The sequence below is a fragment of the Salmo salar genome, chromosome ssa28 (assembly GCF_905237065.1).
Source record: "Salmo salar chromosome ssa28, Ssal_v3.1, whole genome shotgun sequence".
Classification (NCBI taxonomy): domain Eukaryota; kingdom Metazoa; phylum Chordata; class Actinopteri; order Salmoniformes; family Salmonidae; genus Salmo; species Salmo salar.
Window position 1 is genome coordinate 1,496,044 of NC_059469.1, and position 18,539 is coordinate 1,514,582.

The 18,539-nt window shown below is 42.6% G+C and overlaps 1 protein-coding gene across 1 annotated transcript in view; it reads right to left on the reverse strand.

The window, feature by feature from the left end:
• Positions 1-18,539, reverse strand: part of LOC106589293 (TANK-binding kinase 1-binding protein 1) — a 112,535-nt gene that overhangs the window by 12,632 nt on the left and 81,364 nt on the right. The gene's annotated exons all lie outside the window — the stretch shown is intronic.

The window sequence follows — 18,539 nt, forward strand, 5'->3', positions numbered from 1 at the left end:
ATAACTTGTAGACCTACAGTATGTACACTGAGTATACAAAACATTAAGAACACCTGCTCTTTCCATTACTGACTGACCAGGTGAATCCATGTGAATGCTCTGATCCCTTATTGATGTTGTTAAATCCACTTCAATCAGTGTAAATGAAGGGGAGGAGACAGGTTAAAGAATAATGTTTAAGTCTTGAGACAATTGAGACATGGATTGTGTATGTGTGCCATTCAGAGGGTGAATGAGCAAGACAAACGATTTAAGTGCCTTTGAATGGGGTATGGTAGTAGGTGCCAGGTGCACCAGTTTGAGTAAAGAACTGCAACGCTGCTGGGTTTTTCACTCTCAACAATTTCCCGTGTGTATCAAGAATGGTTCACCACCCAAAGGACATCTAGCCAACTTGACACAACGTGGGAAGCATTGGAGTCAACATGGGCCAGCATCCCAGTGGAACGCGTTTGACACCTTGTAGAGTCCATGCCCCGACGAATTGAGGCTGTTCTGAGGGCAAAAGGGGGGAATGCAACTCAATATTTAAAATGTGTTCCTAATGTTTGGTATATGCAGTGTACTGTACTGTATATGTACTGACATGTACATACTGTATGTACGCGTGTATTCTTATTTTACATTCATGTAGTTCGGTCCTTGAGCTGTTCTTGTCTATTAATGTTCTGTATTATTTTTTGTGTGGACCCCAGGAAGAGTAGCTGCTGCTTTGAAATCATGCTACTACATTGCTTCAAACGTGTACACACTAATGTGTGAGGTTGCCTGACTTAATGCATTCCAGTTTTCAAATGTCTACGGTTATTCACACTTGAGTGGGTTGAGTCACTGACGTGGTCTTCCTGTCTGGGTTGGCGCCCCCCCCTTGGGTTGTGCCTGGCGGAGATCTTTGTGGGCTATACTCGGCCTTGTCTCAGGATGGTAAGTTGGTGGTTAAAGATATCCCTTTAGTGGTGTGGGGGCTGTGCTTTGGCAAAGTGGGTGGGGTTATATCCTGCCTATTTAGCCCTGTCCGGGGGTATCATCGGATGGGGCCACAGTGTCTCCTGACCCCTCCTGTCTCAGCCTCCAGTATTTATGCTGCAGTAGTTTATGTGTCGGGGGCTAGGTTCAGTCTGTTATATCTGGAGTATTTCTCCTGTCTTATCCGGTGTCCTGTGTGAATTTAAGTATGCTCTCTCTAATTCTCTCTTTCTTTCTTTCTTTCTCTCTCTTGGAGGACCTGAGCCCTAGGACCATGCCTCAGGACTACCTGGCATGATGACTCCTTGCTGTCCCCAGTCAAACTGGCCCTGCTGCTGCTCCAGTTTCAACTGTTCTGCCTGCGGCTATGGAACCCTGACCTGTTCACCGGACGTGCTACCTGTCCCAGACCTGCTGTTTTCAACTCTCTAGAGACAGCAGGAGCGGTAGAGATACTCTCAATGATCGGCTATGAAAAGCCAACTGATATTTACTCCTGAGGTGCTGACCTGTTGCACCCTCGACAACTACTGTGATTATTATTATTTGACCATGCTGGTCATTTATGAACATTTGAACATCTTGGCCATGTTTTGTTATAATCTCCACCCGGCACAGCCAGAAGAGGTCTGGCCACCCCTGAAAGCCTAGTTACTCTCTAAATTTCTTCCTAGGTTTTGGCCTTTCTAGGGAGTTTTTCCTAGCCACCGTGCTTCTACACCTGCATTGCTTGCTGTTTGGGGTTTTAGGCTGGGTTTCTGTACAGCACTTTGAGATATTAGCTGATGTAAGAAGGGCTATATAAATACATTTGATTTGATTTGATTTATATATTGACAGAGCAGCCCTATTTCCAGCTGCCTAAATTTTACACCCAGGCATTTGCTTCACCATGGCAACGAGGCAGCTATTTCAAACAGATCTGTTACAAGGCAACACCGGTGGTAATCGAAAACATAGAGAGAAAGGGAGGTGGTTGTGGCAGATAGATGCCAGCAGTGTGTATCTGCTATCCAGACAAAGATCTGACAAAAACATAGCCTATCTGAACTTACAAACCAATTTCCCAAAAGCTTTTTGTTATTTATTTGGACTTGAACACTATCATTTTCACATTGATGATGGTGGTAGATAAAGATGGTAAAATGAGTGGTAAAGAACGGACACCTTATTGAATAAGGTGCTACAGTAGTAATGGAAAATGTGACGATTGGAGAAAGAAATAAAAGTCTCACATTCTATGGCTGTGTTTACATGGGCAGCCCAATTCTGTATGTTTTTTTCCCACATTAATTGGTCTTCTGACCAATCAGATCAGCTCTGAAAAAGAGCTGATGTGAAAAGATCTGATGTGATTGATCAAAATACCAATAACTGGAAAACAGATCCGAATTGGGTTGCCTGTGTAAACGCAGCCTATTGGTCTTTGCTGTGTGATTTATTTTATTGTTTAACTTCAGCAGCGTTTTAGTATTATTTTACAGACAATAGTTAAATAAAGTGGTGTGATAAATGTGACTGCAGTGAAAAATAGAGTGCATCTTTCGTCTCCTTTTCAGAAATACAAGATGGCAAAGAATAGTTTGTTTGGACTGGACCTGTAGAACATCTTTCTTTGCTCTTTATCCAGAAGAGAAGCAATGATTTAGCCTATACTGTATGAACCATGTACTGTATCATCATTTCTAGCATAAATATTGCCCCAAACCTTATGTAATACTATAAAATTGGTTGACTTCTGACATTTGTGTAAGCACAACCCCATTTGGGGATGAAAAGAGGGAACTAGGGATGAATTAGAAGAGATTCAGTGCCTATCATAAGTATTCACCCTCTTTGATTTCTTTACATTTTAGTATGTTACAAAGTGGGATTAAATTATCATTTTTTGTAAAGAATCTGCACAAAATACTCTAATGTCGAAGTGGAAGATTTTTTTTTATTCTGGGGGGATTAATGAAAAATAAAACACTAATATACTTTGATTAGATAAGTATTCACCCTGCTAAGTCAAAACATATTAGAAACACCTTCTTGAGTAACTCGCTTAGAGCTTTGCACACCTGGAATGTGCAGTATTTGCCCATTATTCTTTTCAAAATTCTTCAAGCTCTGTCAAGGTGTTGAGGATCATGGCTAGACAGCAATTTCAAGTCTTGCCATAGATTTTCAAGCAGATTTAGGTCAGAACTTGGCCACTCAGGAACATTCACTGTCTTCTTGGTAAGCAACTCCATTATAGACTTGGCCTTATGTGGTAGGTTATTGTTCTGCTGAAAGGTGAATTCCTCTCCCAGTGTCTGGTGTAAAGCAGACAAGCAGGTTTTTCTCTAGTATTTTGCCTGTGCTTAGCGCCATCCATTTTCTTTTTATCCTGAAAAACTCCCCAGTCTTTGCCGATGTCAAGCATACCCATACCATGATGCAGCCACAACCATGCTTGAACATATGGAGGTAGTTACTCGGTGATGTGTTCTTGGATTTGCCCCAAACTTAAGGCTTTACATTAAAGCCAAAACGTGTATTCCTATGCCTTGTTTTTTTTTCAGTATTACTTTAGTGCCTTGTTGCATACAGTATGCATGTTTTGGGAATATTCCGATTTTTTTATCTTTTCACTCTATCATTTAGGTAATTACAACTACAATTACAACTACAATCTTGTTGATCCATCCTCAGTTTTCTCCGATCAAAGCCATTGAACTCGGTAGCTGTTTTAAAATCATCAATGGCCTGATGGTAACATCCCTGAGCAGTTTCTTTCCTGTCCTGCAGCTCAGTTCAGAAGGACAACTGTATCTTTTGATGTGTCTGGGTGGTTTAATACATCATCCACAGCAGAATTATTAACTTGGCCATGCTTAAAGAGATATTCAATGTCTGATTTGTTATTGTTACCCTTCTACAAATCACTGCCCTTCTTTATGAGGCTTTTTTAAAAAGCTCCCTGGTCTTTGTAGTTGATTCTATGCTTGAAATTCAATATTTGACGGAGGGACTTTACAGATGTTGTATGTATGGGAGACAGAGGAAGGATTAGTCATTCAAATATCATGAAGTGAGTCCATGTAACTTACTATGTGATTTGTAAAGGCACATTTTACTCCTGAACTAATTTAGGCTTGCTTAAACAAAGGTGATCAATACTTATGCAACAACTATATTTTAGTTATATTATTTGTATTAATTTGATAAAAATATATAATTTTCTTTTCACTTTGACATAATGGAGTATTTGGGGTAGATCAATGAAAAAATTATACATTTAAAAATCTATTTCAATCCAACTTTGTAAATCAACAAAATGTGAAAAAATCCAAAGGGGGTGAATAAGTATGATACCTTCTGTATGTACTGTAGATATGCTGTGGTAGATAGGTGCCAGTCTGTATCCAGACAGATCTGTTAAAGCTTATCTGAGCTCTCGAACCAATATCCATACAATCTGACTCAGCTAACTCTACATAGTGATAGCAACAGATATAGAGAAAGATTTTCGATGGACAAACAACAACTTCCCATAGACTTCAACTGCACGACGGCGAATCTGGAAACATCTCAATTAATTTATATGGTCATGCCAATTATAGAGCCAACACGAGAAGTCTCACCTTGTCATAGGAAAACGATGAGTCCTCTGCACAACCCACTGAATAACTTAATTGAGTCTTAATGTGTTAGGTTTTTTGTGTGTAGGAGGGAGAGGGAGGCAGTAGAAAACATACCCCATTTGACCAGTAAACACTGAACCATTAGTTAAAGGAAATGGAAGTCATCATGAGTCATTATTGTTGAATCTTTTCCATGAACACATAACTGTCATCACAATATATTTCAGCCAGGAAAATTGTGTTGACACCAGAAATGAATTACAGCTAGATCTGTTTATCTAAGAAACACGTCATCACCATTTCCATTTTAGGGTCTCGATACAACCTCTATTTTAGGAAAATTGAGAATTCAACAAAATCATTTTGACCACAGACAACAACGCATTCATACATTCCATCGCTTAGTTAGTCCTTCAGACAGGCCTACCAAGTCCTCCCACTACGTTTCTGTATGACTCAGACAGGGCTATTGAGTGGGCTATTGAAGCCCCCTTCAACACCTTCACCTGAACCTGAAAATAGAAGAGATCATACATAACTTACAGGAACCGTGGAAGCCACTGATGACAGTGGAAGCCCTTATTCCATCCTTCCCAACTGCCTCTATCGAACGCTGTCATGAATATGGAAGTACCGGTATTCTATTTGAGAGCTGAAATCTCCTGTCCTTCTTTTACAGTCCAAGGGGGGTGTCTGAGTGACTAGCCACACCTCGGTTACAGTCTCAAGTCTCTTGGATTTTCTACGCACCAAACTGTATTTATTGACTATTTTGACATCCGCGACTTTTCCCTTTCCACACTTCTGCTCACGCAATTCTCAAGTTCGCCTGCGCCTCTCGGCAATCTTTGAAAAGCACGGCTTGGAATGCAACACGTTTCACTCACACGTGTGTGATCTCTTATGTTTGCTCATGAAAGCTACCAAGACTTCAATTGCACTGCACCCCCCTTTGTTTTGGAAAAGCTATTTGGAGGTGTGTGTGTGTGTGTGTGTGTGTGTGTGTGTGTGTGTGTGTGTGTGTGTGTGTGTGTGTGTGTGTGTGTGTGCGCGTGTGTGGGAGGAGAGATGACGAGTGTGTATCTAGCGAGAGGAGATTCATGACAGCCAATCTATATGCTGGTGTGTGTGGGAGAGGAATTGTGTGTGGGCCGTATGAGCTGGAGCTGACCTCTGAATACATGTTAGAGAGTACGGACTGTAGGCTTGCTGTTTCTGTAACTACTACACAGCTTTTTGTTTGTGTGCTCTAACATCTATTTTGCCATACTACTATTGAGTACAGCCTGTCTGCTGTCACTCAACTGTAAGTAACGCAGATCCTAAACATAACTCAACATATCCACTACCGTTCAAAGGTTTGGGGTCACGTAGAAATGTCATTGTTTTCCATGAAAACCTACCTTTTTGGAGAAATGTCCTCTGGTCTGATGAAACAAAAATAGAACTGTTTGGCCATTATGACCATCGTTATGTTTGGAGGAAAAAGGGGGAGGCTTGCAAGCCGAAGAACACCATCACACGTAAAGCACGGGGATGGCAGCATCATGTTGTGGGGGTGCTTTGCTGCAGGAGGGACTGGTGCACTTCACAAAATAGATGTCATCATGAGACAGGAAAATTATGTGGATATAGTGAAGCAACATCTCAAGACATCAGTCAGGAAGTTAAAACTTGGTCGCAAATGGGTCTTCCAAATGGACAATGACCCCAAGTATACTTCCAAAGTTGTGGCAAAATGGCATAAGATAACAAAGTCAATGTATTGGAGTTGCCATCACAAACCCTAACCTCAACCCTATAGAAAATGTGTGGGCAGAACTGAAAAAGCGTGTGCGAGCAAGGAGGCCTACAAACCTGACTCAGTTACACCAGCTCTGTCAGGAGGAATGGGCCAAAATTCACCCAACTTATTGTGGGAAGCTTGTGGAAGGCTACCCGAAACGTTTGACCCAAGTTAAACAATTTAAAGGCAATGCTACCAAATACTAATTGAGTCTATGTCAACTTCTGACCCACTGGGAATGTGATGAAAGAAATAAAAGCTGAAATAAATAATTTTCTATACTATTATTCTGACATTTCACATTCTTAAAATAAAGTGGTGATCCTAACTGACCTAAGACAGGGAATGTTCACTTGGATTAGATGCCTGGAATTGCGAAAAACTGAGTTTAAATGTATTTGGCTAAGGTGTATGTAAACTTCGAACTTCAACTGTATGTGTGAGGAGGACAAAAAGTATACAGCCTTCACTACCCCACTGGGTCTGCATGAATACAGTCGAATGCCACAGGGCCTATGCAATAGTCCAGCCTCATTTATGAGGATGATGGTTAGCATCTCTGGAGACTTAAACTTCAGTAGCCTGCTGTGCTACCTAGACGACCTCTTGGTGTTTGCACAAAGCGAAAGACAAGCCTTGGATAGATTGGAGCTGGTGTTCCAGAGACTGAGACAGTACAACCTGAAACTGAGCCCAAAGAAATGCAATTTCTTGCGGACGTCTGTAAGATTTTTGGGTCATGTCATTAATGGTGACGGGGTGGCTGTGGACCCGACCAAGGTGGATGTGATATCCAAAATGACAAAGTTGGATCTAATGGAGGAAGATGGGTGCACGCCTTCAGTACGAAGGATCAAATCCTTCCTAGGAATGATATTCTACTATCAACATTTCATTCCAAACTGTTCTGCTATTGCCAAGCCGCTCTTCACTCTCACTGCAGGTCAGAAGAGAAGGGGGAAGGTGAAGCCTGAGAAGCAAGCTGGCAGCTTCAGAAAGTTGAAACGTACTGACTGGACTAATGAGTGTGATTCTTCACTTAACAGCCTCAAGGAGAAGTTGTTAAACTGTGCTGTTCTTGGTCATCCGGATTTCACAAGGCCATTGATGCTGTCAATTGATGCCTCCCTGGACAGGTTGGGATGCAGTACTGTCTCAAATACCTGCTGGTGAAGATAGAGCATGTCCCATCGCTTTTGCCAGTAAAACATTGAGTGGCTCACAAAAAAGATATCCTGCCCACAGACTGAAGTTTTTGGCCTTGAAATGGAGTGTGTGTGAAAAGTTTAGCCACTGGCTTAAGGGACATTAATTTACAGTTTGGACTGATAATAATCCGCTCAAATACATAATGACGAAACCAAAACTCGACGCCTGCGAACAACGATCGGTAGGCAAATTGGTGCCCTACTCATTCGATCTGAAGCACATAGCAGGTACAAAGAACGCTGTGGCTGATGCCCTCAGTAGGGACCCATTTGCCAAGTTAGTTAGTCACAGTGAGAACTATGTCAGTCTGCTTGCCGAAGCCGATGCTATAGGAGAAGATCGGATTAAAGATGTGTTTCGCTTGAAGGTCCAGAGTCACATAGTGAAAAAACAAGGATAGACAATCTCTGGAAATCAGAGACAGCTGTCCTTTAACCTGTGGCTCTGCAGTAGTGAAAGCAATCTGTGAAGTCTATGATCAGTGGGATGTAGCGACCGAAGCTCGGGCAGTACAGTTAGTGCAGTCTGTGCAACAACTCATATCTCCAAGCCAAGACTCCCTTCCTGCGATCTCTTTTGAGGAGCTCCAGCGGAGTCAAAAACTTGATCCTACGATTTCTAAGGCTATCCTGTTTGTCAACCGCAAAATATGTCCTTCAAGGCGAGAGAGGGATGGATTTGATTCACAAACCCTTGCACTCATCAAGCAGTGGGAAAGGCTCAGGGTCCAAGATGGAGTGCTTTACAGGGTGACAAAGAATCCCCTGAGCAAACAAAACAGACATCAGTATGGGCTGCCCACAAATATGAAGGAGAAATCATTGAGTGGTGTGCATGACCTTGCTGGCCACCAAGGGCAAGCTACAACTCTTCATTTGGCAAGGCAGTGTTTCTTCTGGCCCAAGACTGAGCATGATGTGAAGGAGTATGTCAAGTGCTGTCGGAGATGCATCCTGGCTAAGTCTCCTGAGCCGTCTGCTCGAGCTCCCCTCGAAAGCATCAGAACCTCTGCGCCTATGGAGTTAGTATGTCTCAACTTTTGGAGTGCTGAGGACAACAAGCAATGCTCAGGGGATGTCTTGGTTCTGACAGATCACTTCACCAAGTTAGCTCACGCCTTTCCATGCTCAAATCAAACGGCAAAGCAAGTTGCCAGAACGATATGGGACAACGTATTTTGTGTTTATGGATTTGCTGAGCGGATCCACACGGATCAAGGGGCCAATTTTGAGAGTGAGCTAATCGCAGAACTTCTCAAGCTCTCTGGTGTCGCCAAGTCACACACAACTGCATATCATCCCATGGGGAATGGGGGAACGGAAAGGTTCAATCGAACTCCTCGAAATATGCTTCGCTCACTCCCTATAAAACCTAAAGAGAAATGGCCGCAGCAGATACAAACTCTAACGTTTGCCTACAATGCTACTGTACACAAAACCACTAGCTATGCTCGATTCCAGCTCATGTTTGGTCATGTTCCGAGACTCCCTATTGATGTAATGTTCAAGCAAGTTTTGAGGGATCCTGTGGGTTGTTGTCTATAGTAGCTATGTCAAAAAACTGATGTCCCATGTCCATGAAGCAGCGAGCATCGCTCAACGGCATACAGTTAAAGAACAACAGAAACAGGCCAAACAATATGACAGAAAAGTCAGAGGCACTCACCTGAACAAAGGAGACAGAGTGCTTCTTGCTAACAAAGGAGAAAGGGGAAAAATAAAACTTGCCGACAAGTGGGAAGCTAAGGTGTTCACGGTCATTGACAAAAACCTACATACACACATATATAAGCTGGTGGATGATAAAGGAAACACCAAGGTGGTACATCGGAACCTTCTTCTAGACATCAGCTTTCTGCCGGTAGAAACGCCTAAGGATGATTCACATGAATCTCAATCAGATGGAGCTGTAGATCCAGAGTATGAGGGTCAGTCAACGGACCTTTCAGGCTTTGAGGAAGAGGAAAGCTCTGGAGATATGACCAGTTCATGGACCCCGCAAGTCAGGAATCTTCAGAGAGACAGGAGACAGTCAGAGATGAGATGGAGCAAGAACAGTCAGCGTACAGCTGCAGGGACAATCCAAATCAAGACCATCAAGCTCAGCTATCTCTCGATAATGAGACTGCTATTAGCATTCCTGACTATGACAGGGTAGCTGACACAGAACCTTCAGGTTTTCCTGACTCAGTTGCACCAGCTGATTTAGCTAGTGACCAAGACTTACAAAGACCGGGTTCACGTGATTCGCAAGATGTGGTCAGAACACGCACTGGCAGGGTAGTGAAATCTGTAAGTCGTCTTATTGAGACAATGGCTTAGAGACTATTCACTATGGAGGGCTTAGCCACCAAACTAGGAAATAAGTCCCAGTCTCTTCTAACTAAGTTTTAAAAAGGGTTTTATTTCTTTCTTCTGTTGTTCTGAGGAATAATCATGGATATGTAAAGCCAGTCGTGGCCAAAAGTTTTGAGAATGACACAAATATAAATTTTCACAAAGTACGCTGCCTCAGTTTGTATGATGGCAATTTGCATACACTTCAGAATGTTATGAAGAGTGATCAGATGAATTGCAATTAATTGCAAAGTCCCTCTTTGCCATGCAAATGAACTGAATCCCCCAAAAACATTTCCACTGCATTTCAGCCCTGCCACAAAAGGACCAGCTGACATGTCAGTGATTCTCTCGTTAACACAGGTGTGAGTGTTGACGAGGACAAGGCTGGAGATCACTCTGTCATGCTGATTGAGTTCAAATAACAGACTGGAAGCTTCAAAAGGATTGTGGTGCTTGGAATCATTGTTCTTCCTATGTCAATCATGGTTACCTGCAAGGAAACACGTGCCGTCATCATTGCTTTGCACAAAAAGGGCTTCACAGGCAAGGATATTGCTGCCAGTAAGATTGCACCTAAATCAACCATTTATCAGATCACCGAGAACTTTAATGAGAGCGGTTCAATTGTTGTGAAGAAGACTTCAGGGCACCCAAGAAAGTCCAGCAAGCGCCAGGACCGTCTCCTAAAGTTGATTCAGCTGAAGGATCGGGGCACCACCAGTACAGAGATTGCTCAGGAATGGCAGCAGGCAGGTGTGAGTGCCAGTGAGGCAAAGACTTTTGGAGGATGGCCTGGTGTCAAGAAGGGCAGCAAAGAAGCCACTTCTCTCCAGGAAAAACATCAGGGACAGACTGATATTCTGCAAAAGGTACAGGGATTGGACTGCTGAGGACTGGGGTAAAGTCATTTTCTCTGATGAATCCCTTTTGTTTGGGGCATCCAGAAAAAAGTTTGTCCGGAGAAGACAAGGTGAGCACTACCATCAGTCCTGTGTCATGCCAACAGTAAAGCATCCTGAGACCATTCCTGTGTGGGGTTGCTGCTCAGCCAAGGGAGTGGGCTCACTCACAATTTTGCCTAAGAACACAGCTGTGAATAAAGAATGGTACCAACACATCCTCCGAGAGCAACTTCTCCCAACCATCCACGAACAGTTTGGTGACGAACAATGCCTTTTCCAGCATGATGGAGCACCTTTCCATAAGGCAAAAGTAATAACTAAGGGTCTCGGGGAACAAAACATTGATTTTTTTGGGGTCCATGGCCAGGAAACTCCCCAGACCTTAATCCCATTGAGAACTTGTGGTCAATCCTCAAGAGGCGGGTGGACAAACAAAAACCCAGAAATTCAGACAAACTCCAAGCATTGATTATGCAAGAATGGGCTGCCATCGGTCAGGATGTAGCCCAGAAGTTAATTGCCAGCATGCCAGGGCAGATTGCAGAGGTCTTGAAAAAGAAGGGTCAACACTGCAAATATTGACTCTTTGCATCAACTTCACGTAATTGTCAATAAAAGCCTTTGACACTTATGTAATGCTTGTAACTATACTTCAGTATTCCATAGTAACATCTGACAAAAATATCTAAAGACACTGAAGCAGCAAATTTTGTGAAATTAATATTTGTGTCTTTCTCAAAACTTTTGGCCACGACTGTAAGTGATGTGTAGAATGGTGTCAAGGGATACTGTGATGTGAGGACGAGTGTTGTATGATGCTCTTGGCATCGTATTTGTCTAGGAGGTTCTCAGGCCTGATCAACCTTAGATTCCTTTGAATCTGCCTGCAGATAGCTTATATAGCAGAGACCAAAGATGAGATCTTGGTGTTCACTTGTGCCAGTAGTGACTCAGTAAGTAGAGTTTGTTGTCCCTTGTGTTCCATATCTTGTTTAATATGCATTCAGGATTTTGGTGAAATTCAGGAGGGGTGAATGTAGCAGGTGTAACATTTACATAATGTATTTCACCGACAATCCCTCATATTTATTTTAATGTATTATTTTAAGGTTATTTTAAGATGTATTACATTACTTTCAAGAGTGAATTATTTAATTGTATTTATTTTCTAAATTATGTTAATGCTGTGATGTCATCAAAGGGAGCCATGCTCTTACTCCTCAGTTTGCTCAGAGCATGATGAGGAGAGGTAGGTGTTACGTATGCTCCGGTCTTTTGAATGCACGTTTGCAAATGCTCACAAATTCACAAGAAAAGACAAGCAAAAGTTAGTGTTGCATTACTGTTTATAGGAATATATATTCATTTGAATGGGGATAATGTTCGAGTGCAACTTTGCAAGGCTAGCTCAACTATCGTTAGCTTTGTGGCGGGAAAGGGTCTCTTTCAGGTGCAGACATCGTGAGTTTTTAAAATTATTTTCTCCTTGGTTTTCTGCACTGTCTTTTGTCTTTTATCAGGCAAATATACTTGTATGGAGTCCAGACTGCAGCAGTAACTTTTGCCTTGTATTTGTATCCATTCCATGCAGTCATTAAAAGAGAGACAACCGGATGAATTGTGTCCAGAGCCTTATGTTCCACCTACACCTTACCAGAACACAACACAGAAAGGTACAGGTGCAGAACCGGTTACACAGACCTTTGGCATTCTAGTTGTCAATTTCTGAAGAGATTTCACCCCATACTTCCTGAAGCACCTCCTACAATTTGGATTGGCTTGATGTGCACAATTTACATACCATACGGTCAATCTGCTCCCACAACAGCTCAATAGGGATGAGATCCGGTGGCTGTGTGTCACGCCCTGGCCATAGAGAGGGTTTTATTCTCTATTTTGGTTAGGCCAGGGTGTGACTAGGGTGGGCATTCTATGTCCTCTTTTCTATGTTTTGGTATTTCTTTGTTTTGGCCGCCGGGTATGGTTCTCAATCAGGGACAGCTGTCTATCGTTGTCTCTGATTGGGAACCATACTTAGGTAGCCTTTTCCCACAGGGTTGGTGTAAAGTGGGATATTTATATAGGGTAAAATGGATCTTGAAGAAGGAAGGCTATCCCTCCATTTTGCAACGCCATGCCATACCCTTTGGACAGCTTTAAATTGGAGCCAATTTCCAGGACAATGACCCAAAGCACAGCTCCAAACTTTGCAAGAACTATTTGGGAAGAAGCAGTCAGCTGTTGGGCTCTCTATAATGGAGTGGCCAGCACAGTGTAACGGTTGTCTGTGGAAGAAGGAGTAGACCAAAGCGCAGCGTGGTACGTGTTCATGATGTTTATTATAACTGAACACTGAAACAAAAAACAAAGTGGAACAAAACGCAACAGCTCTGTCAGGTGAACACACCAAACAGAAAACAACTACCACCACCAAAGCACCCCCAGACCATCACATTGCCTCCACCATGCTTGACAGATGGCGTCAAGCACTCCTCCAGCATCTTTTCAGTTTTTCTGCATCTCATGAATGTTCTTCTTTGTGATCCGAACACCTCAAACTTAGATTCGTCTGTCCATAACACTTTTTTCCAATCTTACTCTGTCCAGTGTCTGTGTTCTTTTGCCCATCTTAATCTTTTCTTTTTATTGTCAGTCTGAGATATGTCTTTTTCTTTGCAACTCTGCCTAGAAGGCCAGCATCCCAGAGTCGCCTCTTCACTGTTGATGTTGAGACTGGTGTTTTACAGGTACTATTTAATGAAGCTGCCAGTTGAAAACTTGTGAGGCGCCTGTTTCTCAAACTAAACACTCTAATGTACTTGTCCTCTTGCTCAGTTGTGCACAGGGTCCTCCCACTCCTCTTTCTATTCTGGTTAGAGCCAGTTTGCTCTGTTCTGTGAAGGGAGTAGTACACAGCGTTGTACCAGATCTTCACTTTCTTAGCAATTTCTCGCATGGAATAGCCTTCCTTTCTCAGAACAAGAATAGACTGATGAGTTTCAGAAGAAAGGTCTTTGTTTCTGGCCATTTTGAGCCTGTAATTGAACCCACAAATGCTGATGCTCCAGATACTCAACTAGTCTAAAGGCCAGGTTTATTGCTTCTTTAAACAGAACAACAGTTTTCAGCTGTGCTAATTGCAAAAGGGTTTTCTAATGATCAATTAGCCTTTTAAAACGCTCAACTTGGATTAGTTAACACAACGTGCCATTGGAACACAGGAGTGATGGTTTCTGATAATGGGCCTCTGTACGCCTATGTAGATATTCCATAACAAATCAGCCGTTTCCAGCTACAATAGTCATTTACAACATTAACAATGTCTACACTGTATTTCTGATCAATTTGATGTTTTTTTAATGGACAAAAAAATGTTATTTTCCTTAAAAAAAAAGAACATTTCTAAGTGACCCCAAACTTTTGAACGGTAGTGTACATACACCATACAATTTCTCAGTAAAAGTTCCATTGGTTAGTGATATTTAATAAAAGGTGATGGATGATTACAGATACCAGTATCTAAAGTCACAGAGCAGTGGAGGCTGCTGAGGGGAGAACGGCTCATAATAATGGCTGGAATAGTTTTCATGTGTTTGATGTATTTGATACCATTTCCAGTGATTCCACTCCAGCCATTAGCACGAGCCCGTCCTCCCAGATGAAGGTGCCACCAACCTCCTGTGTCACAGAGGCAGTAGTAATGAGGCCCCGTAGCCCCTTTAGGTCTCTGATGAAACAAGCACTAAATAAGTGCAGGCTTTCGACTTTCATGTCCACAGCTTACACACCATCAGAAGCCACTGTACAGTAATAACACATTTATAACACAGAGGTATATTCTCTGCTGTTCCTTACTCTTTTCCCTTTTGCTTTCTGAATTTGTTTGAGATTGAAAATGTGATCTCCATACTATGGAACTGAACAAAGTAATTACAATTGTCAACCATGTCAAGTTCATTCCAAAATAGTCTACACAATTCAATTAACACATTTAATCTCTGTATTTTTCTGCGTGGGGAATTACAAAATTTGAAGCCAATCATTAGAATTGTCTGTGAGGGCCAAACTGCTCTCCAGAACATGCAACACGCGACCAATTTCACAAGAATCTAAGAGCCATTTACATTAAACAAGAGCACTTACAAGAAGTCAGCTCTCATTCAGAAAGAAAATAGGGTGAGTAAGGCAGTGAAACCAAGATGTGACTGAGGTCTGGAAAAGTAGTAGGCTTCCCCTCCCTGGCCTCTGCCCCACTCAATCTCAGCCCCTCTACAGTGCAATTTACATCCACTTTCACATGTTGGTTTTTCATACAGCTAGTGGGCGAACTGTATGTGGTGTGACTGATGTGTGTAGGAGGATGGGGAGACTGAATGGGGTAGAGGGGTGGCGCATAGTCCCCACAGAGGTGTCAGTGTAGGTTCCCCTGAGAAACAACATGAAGAACTGCTGTCAGGAAACGCTGTGCTCACACTGCCCTCTACTGTTGTCTTATATATTACCACACAAGACAAAACTGTTCCCCACATTGAAAGACACTGAGGTCCACAAAATGATCCAGTGCAAATTGTATGGGCACTAATGTACTAGTAATATCAATGCATGCAAATGCAATGGAAAGGCCATTATTCTAGGCAGAGTTCTACTTTAAGATGGGCCTGGAAAAAAGCTCATTTAGATTGTAATGAGTTCCCTAGAGATGACACTTTAGACCCTCTAATGTCTAGACCGGGGATGGGCAAGTAGTGGCCAGCAGACTAATTTAAAGCATAATAATACATCAATAAAATAAAAATGTTTGGCGGAGGGGAACTCAGTCATGGTCTCAACTTACTGTTGAAAGTTAGAATAATAGACTACGCAAGGTGCAATTTGGAAATTTGGTTGTGCATCAGCAGTCACTTAATTAGCCCATGTCAGCATTTTATTTTAGATAGGTAAATGAGTCTAGCTGTCAGCTACACTATATATACAAAACTATGTGGAAACCCCTTCAAATTAGTTGATTCGGCTATTTCAGCCACAGCCGTTGCTGACAGTTGTATACAATTGAGCACATAGCCATGCCGTCTACATAGACAAAAACATTGGCAGTAGAATGGCCTGTACTGAAGAGCTCAGTGACTTGCAACACGGCACCGTCATAGGATGCCACCTTTCCAACAAGTCAGTTCGTCAAATTTCTGCTCTGCTAGAGCTGCCCTGTAAATTTTGTTATTGTTAAATGGAAATATCTAAGAGCAATCATGGCTCAGCTGCAAAGTCTGTCCTCGGTTGCAACACTCACTACCGAGTTCCAAACTGCCTCTGGAAGCAAAATCAGCACAATAACTGTGAAGTGGATTTCCATGGCAGTGCAACCGCACACAAGCCTAAGATCACCATGCGCAATGCCAAGTGTCAGCTGGAGAGGTGTAAAGCTTACCGCCATTGGACTCTGGAGCAGTGGAAACGCGCTCTCTGGAGTCATGTATCATGCTTCACAATTTGGGAGTCCAACGGACAAATCTGGGTTTGGTGGATGCCAGGAGAACGCTACCTGTCCAAATGCATAGTGCCAACTATAAAGTTTGGTGTAGGAGGAATAATGGTCTGGGGCAGTTTTTCATGGTTTGGGCTAGGCCCCTTAGTTCCAGGGAAGGGAAATCTTAACGCTACAGCATACAATGACATTCTAGACGATTCTGTGCTTCCAACTTTGTGACAATAGTTTGGGGAAGGTCCTTTCCTGTTTCAGCATGACAATGCCCCCATGCACAAAGCGAGGTCCATACAGAAATGGTTTGACGAGATCGGTGTGGAAGCTCTTGACTGGCCTGCACAGAGCCCTGACTTCAACCCCATCGAACACCTTTGGGATGAACACCTTTGGGATGAACACCTTTGGGATGAACTTCTTCATTTCTCAAAGGAAAAACATCAACCAATTTCTAAAGACTGTTGTCATCTAGTGGAAGCCATAGGAAGTGCAACCAGGTCCCTCATAAATCTAGTTCCCCATAGAAAGTCAATTGAAAAGACAGTGACCTCAACAACAAAAAAATCCTGGATGGTTTGTCCTCTGGGTTTCGCCTGCCAAATAAGTTATGTTATACTCACAGACATAATATTAATAGTTTTAGAAACTTTAGAGTGTTTTCTATCCAAATCTACCAATTATATGCATATAGCTTCTGGGCCTGAGTAGCAGGCAGTTTACTTTGGGCACACTTTTCATCCGGACGTGAAAATAGTGCCCCCTAGCCCAAAGAGGTTTTAATGCCCATGATTTTGGAATGAGATGTTCGACGAGCAGGTGTCCACATACTTTGGTCATGTAGTGTACTTTGAGTAAACATGGTCAAATTACCGACCGGGGTGGGAAAGGGGGGAAAGGGGGGGATACCTAGTCAGTTGTACAACTGAATGCCTTCAACTGAAATGTGTCTTCCGCATTTAACCCAACCCCTCTGAATCAGAGCGGTGCGGGGGGCTGCCATAATCGACATCCACGTCTTCGGCGCCCGAGGAACAGTGGGTTAACTGCCTTGCTCAAGGGCAGAATGACAGATTTTGACCTTGTCAGCTCTGGGATTCAATCCAGCAACCTTTTGGTTACTGGCCCAACGATCTAATCTCTAGGCTACGTGATCATCAGTTAACATATTAAAAACTGCAAATATTTGTCTCTACCCTATGGCAAAATGTGTAGAATTGCAGGAAATTAGCTGTAAAACGGACAATGAACACAATTGCCTTTTATCGATGGCAATTTGAATGCACAGAGATACCATGACGAAATCCTGAGACCCGTTGTTGTGCCAATCATGCCAATTCAGCATGATAATGCACAGCCCCATGTCACATGGATCTGAACACAATTCCTGAAAGCTGAAAATGTCTTCTTCCATGGCCGCATACTCACCAGACATGTCACCCATTGAGCCTGTTTTGGATGCTCTGGATCTACGTATACGACAGTGTGTTCCAGCTCCCGCCAATATCCAGCAACTTCTCACCGCCATGGAAGAGGAGGGACAACATTCCACAGGCCACAATCAACAGCCTGATCAACTCTATGCGAAGGAGATGTGTCGCGCTGCATGAGGCAAATTTTGGTCACATCAGATACTGACTGGTTTTCTGATCCATGCCCCTACCTTTTTTGTAAAGGTATCTGTGACGAACAGATGCATCTGTATTCCCAGTCATGTGAAATCCATACATTAGGGTATAATGAATTCATTTCAATTGACTAATTTCCTTATATGAACTGTAACTCCAAAAAACTGTTTCATGTTGCGTTTATATTTTTGTTCAGGGTAAATTATTGCCACCGTGGCCCGCCAGTGTAACTGCTAAACTAATACGTTATTTCTATTAGACTATGTTGACTATGACATTACTTTAGCGAATATGGTGACAACGATGTAGGCCTTGTGTAGCGGTTATGATATGAAGGTTTGGCTTGGAAATGTTTTTGCGCCTGGTCACAGACAGCTGATGTGTTGTGCATTAAAATCCACAAGCAAAGGGAAAAGGTGAGAGGAGGAGAGCACGTAGATGTGAGAAGGAATACGACGAGCTGTTTGTATGTGGCTATGAAAGTGAACTGTTTGCGTGTGTTCAGGTGTGTATTCAGTCTGCACGATTCTATTGAAAAACTTTTCTTAAATGGAAGCAAACGGGGAAAAACATACCTGAATTTGTCCAATAGATACTCTCCTTTGCAACCGTTGGACTACTG